This window comes from Cyprinodon tularosa, unplaced genomic scaffold, assembly GCF_016077235.1.
Source record: "Cyprinodon tularosa strain WSP-4 unplaced genomic scaffold, ASM1607723v1 ctg205, whole genome shotgun sequence".
Classification (NCBI taxonomy): Eukaryota; Metazoa; Chordata; class Actinopteri; order Cyprinodontiformes; family Cyprinodontidae; genus Cyprinodon; species Cyprinodon tularosa.
Window position 1 is genome coordinate 1,300,428 of NW_024038756.1, and position 13,878 is coordinate 1,314,305.

General features: G+C 37.7%; 1 long non-coding RNA gene across 1 annotated transcript; it reads right to left on the minus strand.

Annotated features, from left to right (window-relative positions):
• Positions 1–2,664: 2,664 nt before the first annotated feature.
• On the minus strand, positions 2,665–11,639 carry LOC119783483. Its single transcript, XR_005280803.1, has 2 exons — positions 11,562–11,639; positions 2,665–3,374 (listed from the first exon to the last, which is right to left on the minus strand). It is a non-coding gene; the product is annotated as an uncharacterized LOC119783483 (long non-coding RNA).
• Between the last annotated feature and the right edge of the window lie 2,239 nt (positions 11,640–13,878).

A 13,878-nucleotide genomic window follows, 5' to 3' on the forward strand; every position in this document is an offset into this window, starting at 1 on the left:
TGGATGAGTTAGAGAAAGCTGTTGTCCAATTAAAGTCTAATCAACTAAACCAGTATTTCTGTATAACCAATTCTCATAGTTTAAATATATCTCGAGTGCCTTTCTAAGGCAGCCCTGAACCAAAAGGTTCATATTACTCAATAAAAACTTAACAATATATGGCATAAATGCCAATGATAAGTGCTTACAAAGCTGCTCAGGGCTATATAAGTGTACTTATTCAGTCAATTAAAATAACTACTTTAATACCATACCAAGTGCTATGCTTTGGTTGCCACTTTTGAAATTAAAAAACTAAACAAAGACGCTGCAGGACTAACTGTCCTGGATTTATTCTTTCTCAATTCTAGAATGAAAATACATAATTTACAGAAGAAAACATTGTGTAAAATCTAAAAGCAAAGATTTGATGTCAGAAGCCCTTTAAGAGCTTTAAGAACTAATAGCAGTAATAATATAGATTAGTACAAATCCCCAGAGATGCTTTTTTTTTTCTTAATGGCTAAACATATCAGGTGAATTTAGGACTTTTATCAGACAGCGCATGGTTGAGAACCTTAAAAAAAAACTACAGCAGAATTGTTATCTACAAGAAACACAGCAAGGTTAACAGAAATCGGGATATCCTGAAGACCTGTTGTACTTTTTGGAAACAAAATTCTAATGGGATCTTCCTTTTAAACCTTATTATTATTTTAAAAATTTTCATGAAAATTAATTCATATTTTTTTCCTTCCTTCCATATAGGTCCAAGATGGATGGATGGATAGAAGGAAGGAAGGAAGGAAGGAAGGAAGGAAGGAAGGAAGGAAGGAAGGAAGGAAGGAAGGAAGGAAGGAAGGAAGGAAGGAAGGAAGGAAGGAAGGAAGGAAGGAAGGAAGGAAGGAAGGAAGGAAGGAAGGAAGGAAGGAAACACAAGAAATAATGGAACAAAAAAGAATACACAAAAGGATAAGAACTGAAATAAAAAAATAAAAAAAAAAAAAGTTTTTCTAAAATTTTTTTCTTTTCTCAGAACTGGAAAACACTTAAATCACATTTCAGACATTTTAGGATTGTGTGAGAGGGTTTATCTAATTGCTGCCTGAAGGGACCCGATACTTTTATTTAAAAAAAAAGGATTCTAACTTCTGGTAGAGATAAGTAGCCAGTGTTCTTCACCCTGGTAAATAGGTAAAAACTGCAGCATTTTATGATATCCAGCAGTGAGAAGTACCCCACATCACAGTATATTCCTATAGCTGCTGTACTGAATTCATGACAGAAGAGGGCAGAGTAAGGCCATTGAGAAAAACACTGAAAGTAGTTGTTTGATTATAATAACCTCCAACTGTATTCATGTGGAAAGCTTTACTTAGTTTCATATTATATGATTTCTGTGAGAGAAAACTGAAATCTAGTCACTGGAACCACCAGAGGAAGTCTGTTTCTAAAACCTGATATGCTTTTCTTTTTGTGGCTCACTGACCTGTGGCTAAAAGCAGGGGTTTTATCATCAAGTCCAAGAAATATCTTGAGATCTCATTTTAGATTGGCTTCCTTTTATAGGAGGCCAAAGTTCACCGTCAGAGTGCATGCTGACATTTATAAAGCCGGGGAGACACAATGGAGAGAGGAAAAGGGCACAAAATAATCTGTGAAAAGAGCCATTTGGTGGAAAGTGGACTTTATTCTCTGAATCACTGCAATCAATCCATACTGCTACCATCAGCATGTCAGTATCTAGCTGTTTGGGGTTTTCAGACAGATTGTGTCTATGTCCATCCCTCTGGTTTCTAAATTATGCTTGAGACAAAACCAGCATCATTCTGTAGTACTAAGTAGTTAGTAGTCATTTCTTGGTACTAAAACATCAGCCCAGTAACTGCAATGATAACATCTGCTACATCCAAGACACTCTGGCTTTTTGCCATTTCATAAGTAGATTTCTGATGAATTTGCCTTGCAGTGACTTTGATTAAAATAAATGAGAAAATCCATTTGCTATGGCCCTCCTGCTCCTCCCCCCAACTGAGTCTACATCCTAACGAGTAGCGAGAAGCAGCATTGAGCTTTTATCACTATTCTCTGCAGCACCTTCTTTACTGAAGTGTGTCTATCCTATTTTCTAAGATAAATAATGATAGTTTATTAAAAAACGAATGATTTCGACTGGTGTCTGTGACAGACAAACCAAACCAGGGACCACTGAGAAGGCTGGGTAAATAAGAAGAGAATAAAGTGGGTATAGATGAAGGATTCATGCAGAGATGAGCAACAGCCTTTTTCATAGTTAGGCAAAGTGAGAGCGGCTCAGGTTTTTATAAGAAAAGTATTTTTTATGCAATCATTGTGGAGCTGTGCTTGCTCTATTTAGCATGAACCATTTTCATAAATCCTGCTATAAAAGTAAAATTATGCTGCTTTTATGACAATCTATAGCCTGTGGATATGATCCTGTTTTTTTTTTTACCTGCCTAAGTCTTTTCCTTGGCACCTACAGATCAAATTGTTCTAAATTAAAACCTAACTTCTCATAATGCATTATTCCTAGAGCACAGTAATTTCTCTGTAATTTTAATCCATGAGGCGTCTGCAGAGCCCATATCTTTAAATAAAAAAAATATATAACACCAGTTTAAACACAGTTGATTAAAGTTCAGAAGACAGAGGGCAGCAGAGAGCCACGTGTTTGCAGAGTTCAATTTAATGGGTTAAAATGCTTTTATGATGTTTCCACCTGGTCCAAACCAAGAGTCCGGAGGACATCTATAATGGAAGTTGTTTGAAATATGAGGAACATGAGATTTATGGGGGGAAAAAAGATATAACATGAAGAGGCTGTCTTCATTAGAAAAGCAACATTCAATGAAAGCACCTCATGCCTTTATTGACAAAATGAAACAGCCATATTTACAATGCAGGTAAAGTCAACAATAAAAGAGGATGTTCTGTTGCTGTTATGTTACTTTATTTGACATGAGAAATGATGCAAAAGTTAATATCAACTCGGTTTTTCCTTTAACCTTGCTAAACCCAAAGATGCTGTCTTATGTTTACAATTATTACTCAGCCTCTGTGGGTATTTCTCTAGCCACCAATCCAAACCTCTGCTTCTATCTGATAACATCTATTTAGGGACTCCTTAACTCTGTGTGTCACCCGTGACTTTAAATATGCATAGTCTCGTGTGAGTCACTGTCAGTTGTGTGGGCCAGAAAAAATAAATATGAAACATGCTGAGGTGTTTCCTGGGTCGAAAGTGTTGTGTGTTTCTGTGGTGTGAGTCATTATGCCATCAACAGGGAGATGCTGCATAAGTCAGTCTCCTCGTCCTCCCACTCTGTCTCTGGGAATGAGACGAAGCTCCGAGCCGTGCTTTAGAAACACATTCCCTGCAACAAAAAAGGGAAAGCTGTGAGGATCACAGTCTTTTATAAAGTCCCTAAAACAAACAGGAACATGTCAATCTTTTGTAAACTATACTACATTTTCATTTACACTTTAATTTTTTTATTGTAATAAGACAATATAGTTGAGACCTATACATTTCTTTCCAAATATTTACCCCAGTGGGGTATAGACAACTTAGTTGAATTCAAAATATTCATGTTAATTACATACAGGTCCCAGAAAATCTTGAACTTTTTCAGATGTCACCACATGACAACTTTCGATGCAATGGACTTATATGATGCTTTATGTGGATATACAGTCAGGGCAACAATTATAAGCAACCTTTGTTCTCTTCAATTTATTATTCTAAGGGTATGTTACCTGAAAAACACAATGGACACAACAAAAAAACAAAAACAAACGAGTAGTTTTTTTCCATGATTCTTCATTCAGTCAAATGTTTTTATAAGCCAACTTTCATTGCAAATATTTTTGTGGTATGCGTTTACCAACTTTGCACATCTAAAGAAAAAGATTGTATCCCATTATTGATTGGAACATAGGTCAAGCCAGGTCAAATGCGTGAGTGAGAGTAAGAATGGAGACAAAGAACTTTAGACATAAATCCTCAACGACATTTAGGTCTGGTCTGTCCAAGTTATAAGCAGTAATAATACATATGGTGGACTAAAAACTATATGTTAGGTTATCCTTAACAAGGGGTTACCCAACACTTCAGCCTGACATTTACCAGTAGTAATGGAGACTAGCATCACCATCATAGGGGGAAAAGTCGAAAAAAACAAAAACATGTCTTGGATTTTAAATAGATTTTTCTGTTAAATATAGCTTTGAAATACTTAAAATTTATATTAAATGAGGCAAAAACATTCAAAATAATAATTACAATGTGGTACATCTCATGGTGCAGTTATTAATTTTATTAGATATTAACATTTATCTGTTTTGTATCCTCTTTGATGCTTTTGGCCTCCATACACTTCAGGGGTCACATTTTGATGAGTAGACCAACCAGAGTGCCAACAACCCTCACTTTTGGAACTGCTGCACTAATCCATATCATTACAGCTTCAGTTTTTGTTATTTTTTATAGCTGCTGTCCTGCTTCTCTTTTTGACCACAGTATTTTTTTTTATACGAACTGTGGTAAAATTGTAAACTGAAAGTCTTATGACTTTAATTTTTTTTCACAAAGACAAGAGGGACAGATTCTCCCAGGTGGGAAAGCAGATCTCTGCAGCTCATCATCAACCTGACCAGTCTACTGAGCTGCTTGGTCTTGGCGAGGTTGTTTGCTCACTTTATAAGAGATTAAAATCCCTCCCACAGCTTCTATTTAATCTTTAGCAGAGGACTTCTAAATATATTGGATTTTCTTATGAGCTACCACTTTAACAGAGAATAAATACGGTAAATAAATGCCTGACTATAGAATAGGATCTGTGAACATTTGTTCGAAATCTAAACGTATAATTTTATCCTGACTTGTCAATCTTGAACTAAATCCCATTAAAACACATTAAAGATGTTGTAACATGATATAATATAAATACATTTTAAATATAAATACCTTTGCCAAGCACTGTACACCACAAATCATAATATAGACTGAATTACTATGAGAAACCAACAAGAAAACTAATTCAATAATTCCATCTATTAACATCATCGATGAAACCGTACATCTAAACAGACAGTGCGGTGAAAAATGCAGACATTTTGCACATGCACATTTCCCCACTGATCCAACCCTAATGTGAGACCTCTTGCTATGCCTCAGAGAAGCAGCCGAGTGCAGATATGCGAGGCTGATATGAGATAAGCGTGTGAGAAACAGAGGCTAAAATTACATTCGATCAATTTCAGCTGTGTACTCAGTTGTGCGAACAAGAAGCAAAGCGGCTGCGGAGGTGAAAAAAGTCAATGTGACAAAGGTGTCTGAACTGATGCTATTCTTGGCAGTGCACTTAAGAGTGTAGTGTGGATAAAAAGCTGTTGTGAAAGCCCAGCACACCATACCTTTTTTGTTACTAACAGATCAGACATTCTGCCTCAGGTGGAAGCAGTTATCTCATCCTGCTCTATGCAGAAAACCCAGTCATGTGTAAGGACTGTTTGATAAGAATGATTATTTGAAGAAGGAGGATGAACCTATGGGAAACACCTTGGAGGCTGAGACAGAGCATATGATTCATTTGGGTATAACAATAGTATATGAAGCTCAAGTGAATTTAAACTAAACGGATTGAAACCTATACTCCTGTGACAGAGATACGTCTACGCAAATTACATTTAAATTCTACTGGGTACCCTCCTTTAAGATCACGAGTCACCATACATGTTTCTACTTTTCAAGGCAGGTTTAACTGAAACATGAAAGACTTAATTTTTAAGCAAACAGAAGCTTATTTTACAGAGTTATGAAACAAAATGCATTATTTCCTTTAGAAAAGAACATATTTCTGCAGAGATGTATGAGGTAACCTCCTCCTGATGGGCCACATATTTTCAGTGAAAGATGTATTGTGAGTGGAGGAAGGCCAATACTGGAGCCACCATCTATAAAACTGTTATTTTGAAAGATTGAAGTCTCCCATTGTACTGATGGATCTCTGTAGGGAAGATGTCACCTTCATAGCAGCAAGGCAGCTCACATTTAACCCATTTCTGACTTGAGTATTTATCAACTCAGACTGTAGCTTCTCACAAATATGAAGCACTGTTGATGTAGATTTAACTTAGAGCATTTTTGCCTCAAACGATTTGATCTGAGAGTTTGGTGCAAAGCAGTGAGATGCGAAGCAGAGAACAGAATGAGTTTAAATGAAAGCATAATGACTGCCTTTCAGGATAACGGAGTATACAGGAAAAAAAAACAAGTCTGTTTTGTGTCAGGCTGAGCAGGAGCTTGTCAACTCTTCCAGCAATCTGAGAATATTTTAAAATGAACCATCTGAGCAGTCCATCCCCCACTGCAAAGTCTTCATCAGCAGCAAGTATAGGTGCAACAGAAAGCAGTCAGATCTTTCCTTTTTTTTTTTTTTTGTAGACAAAACAATCATAAGAGAAAAAGTTCTGGCCATTCACAACTGTTTAGCTCTTTCATTTTTTGTTTTATTAAGACCAGACACATCGATTTGTTTATTTATTTTATATATCAGCATTTTTTATGTATCATCCAATACAATAATATTTTCCCCAATTTATTAGTGCATTCAGCTGTGCATGCCTTGAGAAAAATAATAGAAAAATGTTGGTAAGTAGAGCTTCTAATGTGAAACAAAAAGAAAAAAATGAGGGAAAAGCTTCTAAAACATGTGATGGATTTTCAACTTGAATTTAGTGTGCTTTTATTTAAACAGAAAAAAAAAACAGAAAAAAACAATTTGTCTGCAATAAAATTTTCTTTAAAGCGAACTTGGAGTGATGTTAAACCAGATCCAACCTCAAGGAAACCTTTAGTAATGCGCATATTTCTTTGTGTGACCACAAAATGTGCTTAGCAATCCAATCGCGCTTCAAGGGTGATAAAAAGAAACATTTAAAAAATAATGAACCTGGCCTGGTCTTAAATGATGGAACACTTAGAAAGACTGAAAATAATGTGACCAAAAAGACATGTTACATGATTGAGTGTCTCCAACATGACTTCAGACAAATTATAAAAAGGAATAATTTTGGCCTTAAACAATGTATCTTGTGACTCTTCATCAAGACCAATTTTGTTCGATTCCACAAGCAGTAGGTGTCCTAATGACCGATTATCTGAGCGGTGGATCTCTGCAGGTCATTCAGTGCTACTATGGAGTTATTTGCTGCTTCTCTGATTAATGCTAATCATGCTGGAATTACATTTACATATCCTCCTCCCCTAAATGTCAGTGTTTTAATTATTGGCAAATGTTTTTAAATATTCATCAAGACAAAAACAAAGCTTAAACTTTACACCAACAGTTTAGCTTCTTTTAGAAATGCAACTACCGTATTTTCACGACCATAAGGCGCTCCGTACTAAAAGGCGCAGTCTCAGTTATGTGTCCCATTTCTGTATTTAACACACACATAAGGCGCACCGGACTATAGGGCACGTATTTTATATACAGGTACATGTCCTCTACTACCTTTAAATACCTCTACTGCGTATTTAAAAATACAGCGGGGGCAAAACTGAGTATGACTGTGCTTTATTCATGTATTTATTACAAACTATTAATCAAACCTGGGAGCTGGCCGTGAGACAGACACATCGCAGATGACACAGCGCTGCGATCACTCCTAAATTAACTTAAAATCCTGAAACCTGCCGACGGACTGTGTTCGCTTTTATGGGTGCCTGCAGTTTAAATTATTTAGATGAAAAACACCTGCCATCCACCGCGTGAACCCGGAGGCTGCCCAGCCTAGAGGCTGCTGATGAAAGGATTTCTCCTGTCGGCGCACCGCTGGTACAGTTGTGTTCGAAATAATAGCAGTGCCTTTAGAAAAGTGAGTAAATGTCAAAATTCTTCAAAGAAATTGTACTTTAATGAACACAGATACATTGGGGACACAGTACATTCTATTCCAAAGCAAAACAATTGCGCAAAGTCATCAAAACTTAAATAATAATAATAATATTTCAAATAAAGTAAGAAATGGCATGTTCAAAAGAATAGCAGTGTTGCCATCTTTCCTTGGAAACTCAAAAATGTACTGTACAAACAAAGAAATTCTTGATAAGTGAACCTAGCTGAGTATCCTAAACTAATATTTTGTTGCAAAACCACGGTTTCTGATGACTGCTTCACATCTGTGGTGCATGGAGTCAACCAACTTCTGGCATCGTTCCACAGGTATTGCAGCCCAGGATAATTGCACTGTATTCCACAATTCCTCAGCGTTTCTTGGTTTTGCCTCATGCACTGCACTTTTTATGTCAGCCCACAAGTTTTCAATGGGATTAAGGTCCGGGGATTGTGCTGGCCACTCCATCAGTTGAATCTTGTTCATCTGGAACCATGCTTTTGCTCGCTTGCTGGTGTGTTTGGGGTCATTATCCTGTTGAAAGGTCCACCTCAAAGGCATTTCCTCCTCAGCATATGGCAGCATGACCTCTTCCAGGATCCTGATGTACTGGAACTGATCCATGATCCCTTGTATGCGGTGAATCGGACCAACACCATAGTATGAAAAACATCCCCATATCATGATGCTTGCACCACCATGCTTAATGGTCTTCAGTGAGTACTGTGGCTTGAATTCTGTGTTTGCAGGGCGTCTGACATACTGCCTGTGACCCTTAGACCCAAAAAGAACAATCTTGCTTTCATCTGTCCACAAGATATTATGCCATTTCTTTTCAGGCCAGTCAATGTGCTCTTTGGCAAATTGTAAACGCTTCTGCACATGTCTTTTTCTCAGCAGTGGGACTTTGCGGGGGCTTCTTGCTGGAAGGTTAACCTCAGTAAGACGTCTTCTGATTGTCACAGTACTCACTGTCAACTGAAGGTCTTGCTTGATCCTCTTGGATCCCATCATTGGCTGAGTCTTCGCCAGTTTGGCTATTCTTCTGTCCATTCGAGGGGTTGTCTTTCTTTTTCTTCCTCGTTTTTCAGTTTTTTTTTTATTTTCTGCACCTCTTTGTATGTTTTCCCTTCTTTAATCAATTTTTTTATTAGGAAACGCTCATCTTCAGAACAGTGTCTTGAACGACCCATTTTCCTTGTTTTTTCAGGACAAATGCACAGCCAGCATGCCAGTTGTCTTGATCCTTAAATACGGATCACCTGTTAACACCCTTTTTTCCCAGAAAACCCTCCCTAATTGATGCCCTCTCTAATTGAACTCACCACTGCTATTTTTTTGAACACACCCTTTTCAGTTAATCATTCAATTTCACAGAATCCACAGTATGCATGGCTGTCCTGTTGGGTTTGTTGGTTTTCTATACCTTTATTTTACCCCCCAGAAACTTATCTGGGGTATAGAGTTTGAAATGTTAATAAAACAAGTGATTTTCTTGCTGCTGTTGAGGCACTGCTATTATTTCGAACACAACTGTATGTGGGGGTCTGAGCGCCTCCGACAGAAATAGATAATCTGGATGAACTGACTGCAATTATTAAGTTTTCAGGTGGACTTTCTCACTTAAAAACATATTAAAACTACTTTATTCCCACTGATCACAGCAAATAGAGCTGCAAGATTTAGATTATTTAGATGAAAAAACACCTGCCAGCCACCGCGGTGAAGAGGAGGAGACCCGCCCAGAGGCTGCTGTTGAATTAAGTTTTCAGGTAGAAAAATAGAGCGGGAGCAAAACTGAGTATGTTTGTGCTTTATTCATGTATTTATTACAAAGTATTAATCAAACCCATCAAAGTCATCATCCTCTGTTTCTGAATAAAACAGCTGCGCTAAATCAGACATGCCCATTTCCCATTTTTCGCTGGCAGAGTCACTTTCCGTGCAGCGCAGCTCCTCAGAAATAATGCCGGCTTTTGCAAAAGCTTGAACAACAGAGCCAGCAGACACGTTAGTCCCAGCATCAACAATCCATCCGCAAATTGTGGCGTAACTTGCCCGGCGCTGCCTTCCACTTATCCTGAAACTGTGGTCTCCGTCGGTCATCCATCGCTCCCACGCCGCTCGCAGCCTTACTTTGAACGGCCGCTTCACACCGATGTCGAGCGGTTGAAGCTCCTTTGTCAGACCCCCGGGATAACGGCGAGCACAGTATCCATTTCATTCACCTTTTTTTTCACATCGGCTGTGAGATGGGCACGCAGCGATGGTGATGCGTGGAAAAAAGCACCTGGTCTCCTCACATACCCCTGCCTTTCATCATCTCCTCATCCATCCAGCCTTTTTCATTTGCGTTAATGTCATCAGAGCGCTGTGTCTGTCTCGCTGTCAGCTCCCAGATCAGCTTCTCTGATTGGTTGATGCGGCGCGTCCAGCAGCAAAACTTCAATTTTTCCATCTCGAGCAGCAGCAGCGCGTTGGCAGATGCTTGAACGCTCCTGCTGCTCAAAACGCGCTGCAGGACCTTTTGCTGCACCTATACGCGCGTCAACCATTGACTTTGCATGTAAACTCGCTGCTTCTGCTGCACCTGCTGGGTCCGGTTCACGCCGATGTCGAGCGGTTGAACAGCGAGCACAGGGTTAATTTGTTTCCCCATGTTTTTCACATCAGCTGTGAGATGGGCACGCATGGAGTTACATATTAACAGCGATGGTGATGAGTGGAAAAAAAAAACACCTGGTCTCCTTACATTCAGCCACTCTTTCATCATCTCCTCAATGAGGTGGTCTCAAAAGTCGCAGTTACAACACACATAGGGCGCACCGCACCATAGGGCGCACTGCACATTTTGAGGGAAAAAAAAGACGTTTAAGTTCGCCTTATAGTCGTGAAAATACGGTAATTGTGCACCAGGCTAGTAGATCAGCTTTAAGCATACCATTAGGTTTGCAGGACTTTATAAACGTAATCCTTCAGATCAGACCTATACTGTAAATTCATCATTATCAATACTCCTTATTTTGTAAACTCTTTAAAACGTCTGAGAATTTTTTTGCTTTGGTTCATAAATTAAAATTTGAAAAAAATAAAACCCAAACATTTTATTTCCACTAGAAGATAAATGAAAAGAAAAAAAAAAAAAAAGAAAACAAGAAAATGTTGGTAATTAGAGCTTTTCATTGGAAACTAATTAAGAAAAAAAGGGGGAGCACCAACACCATGGAAATTCAACTTGAGTTTAGTTGTTTATTTAAACATAAAACAGAATTTGTCTGTTATAAACCTTCTTTAACACCAACTTCGGGTAATATTAGGCCAGAGCCAAAAACAATGAAGCCTTTAGCAAAACCCTTTTTTCTTTGTCTAACCACAGAAAGAGCTTGTTAATTTTTCTCCCCTCTATTAATGTGTTTGTGAGCAAATACCCATTAAAAGTTTTTCATCATCACTGTAATTTCCCCAAAAAGATTAAACAAAAAGCCCAGGAAGTTATTGGGCTTACAAAAACTATTGATTTAGAAAGCTCATAATTCATCACAGAGCTTTTAAATGTGAAACAATAAAAACCTATATCTGCTATGTGTTTTGTTTTATCAGAAGAAAAAAAATAGCTTTTCGAAGATCTGAAGCAAGAGGAAGAAAACAACATCATAGCTCACCTGCAGTCTGGGCAGGGTTGATTCCTATTCCATCTGCAAAGAAACACATAATGTAAGCAATGGCAATTGTCATGCAAATAACCTGCATCAGAGTGAGAGTGTGACTCAGCAACAGGCAATTCATATGTGGACTAATAAAGGCCAAAACATCCATACTGATCAAACTAAATCTGATGTTTGTTGCATCAGTCATATTGAAGCCATTTCAATGCAAATATCGCACCTCGTTGTTATTTGGACACATAGAACGACCTGAAATGCACAAACTGCAATTTTCTAGTCCAATTTAGATTTCTGATGAGCCAAAACTCAATTATGGCCACCATCAATTGTTCCCTACAAACTACACTGACAGCAAACATTTCCCAGTCAATTTAACTTTCAATTAAAAATGAAACAGATTCCTGACAAACATTTGTTTTCAATTTTTGATTGCAGCAGCACAAGGAAACAAAGCTCATTTTATTTTCACAGAAAATCTTCAAAAATATAATCCAATCAACTGTGCAGAAAGATTTTTAATTCTCAAAGTTTTAAAACAAACTAGCCATGCGTTCAGCAGAGATTTCTACTACATAAAACAAAAGGCAAGGTTTAATATTCTCTGGCACCTCATTAAAATACTTTATGCATAACTAGGGCTTGACAATTAATTGCATTTGCTATATAATTGCAATTTAACAAAAACACAATTTTCAAATCCTAGAGGTGCTCATTTTAAGTCACATTACATTTATCAAGAGTAAGACACTGAATTTATCACTCCAGCACTTTGGGCGGCAGAAATACGATTAAACTGGGTTTGCTGCCACACAGAGAGGTGACGAGAGTTGCAGCTAGCATAGCATGCAGACCCAGGCATGAAAGTAGAAGTAAAAACTTTTTCATACAAAGTTAGATAAGTTAAACATCTGCATGCTATTGGTTAGTTCACCATCGCACTATTGGTTCAAAAATAATCAAGTGGGAATGCTTAAGCATTCCCACTTATTGTTTTTCTGTTTTTCTTTATTATCAATTATTGTTTCTGTTTTTCTTTATTATCAATTATTGTTTTTCACTTTTAATTTTTCTGACTCTAACTAGTCCCGCAGTTTTCAACTGATTTCAACAATTTTGGTATCAAAACGTTCAGCTTGTTCAGGAGAATTCTGCTATGTCTTTTGGTAAAGATATTTTTTGTAGTTTTCGCGATATTCAGCTTTTTCTGCATTTTTTTTTTTGTCCCATTGAAATGCATGTAGAATTCTTAGATTTCAGCATAATTCAGCTAAACCTTCATCATCTTTGACCTTTAACTACTTCAGCATACTTTCAGCTAGAAACACCATTCAACTTTTAAAATGTTTCCGTATCTTTCTGCTATTACCGTTTAACTCGGCTTTCTGCTAACTTTTACAATTTTGCTTCAGTGAAGCTTCAAACTTTAAAAGAAAATTTTAAGATTTTCAGATTTATAATGGAAGTCTATGGACGGAATTCTTCAACTGCTAGAGTGCGTGCTCTAGCTTTTGAGCTGTTCTGGTTTTTCCGAACAAATTCTTCTCACTCCCTCATTTTTAACTCAATTGAAATAAATTATACATCAAAACGTAGGGATTTTTGTCAGGATTCAGGAAATGTAACCCTCATCTGTGTGGCATTTACGGTTTTCCGACAGTTTGGCCCAGACCACGAAGAGGTCCACACTTCTCCAATAGAAATCCAATGAGAGGTCTCTGAAAATCCGAACTGAAAATTAAAAAAAAACAGACTTTTTCGTATCGCTCCCATTCGGGATCCGTTTGACGTAGCAACACGAGCCTTGTGCAAGTTGTTCCTCAGACCTTCCTAGCACTCACATTGAAGGAAGTGTGTCGATATCTTTTTTTCGTTTAGCTAGGAAAAAGGTTTGTTCGGGGGTAACAAATCTGTCCGAACCCCAAAATCAAGATTTTGACAATTATACACTTTTTTACATCGTCACCACGCCTAGACAAAATATTGTAGAAATATGAAAGTTACACCAGTTGTAGTCCAAAGATGGCTGATGCTCACGGTGAAAGAATTTTTTGAATACCTAATACGGTTTTGGCTCACCGCTCGTTTGTTCGGAGGGAAAGTTTTGCTTTTGAGAGTTCTGCTCTACCATTGTGCTGCATGTTTTTCAATGAGACCAGCAGGATTTCTTAAACCTTTTTATTCCTCCTTCCCATTAAGGCTGTGAATGAGCTACAGCCATGAAAGTTACCCCAATTGGAGACAAAGGATAGCTCTCGCTTAGACTGAAAGAATTTTTTAGATACCATTTACGGTTTGTCTTCAGCACTTGTTTGTT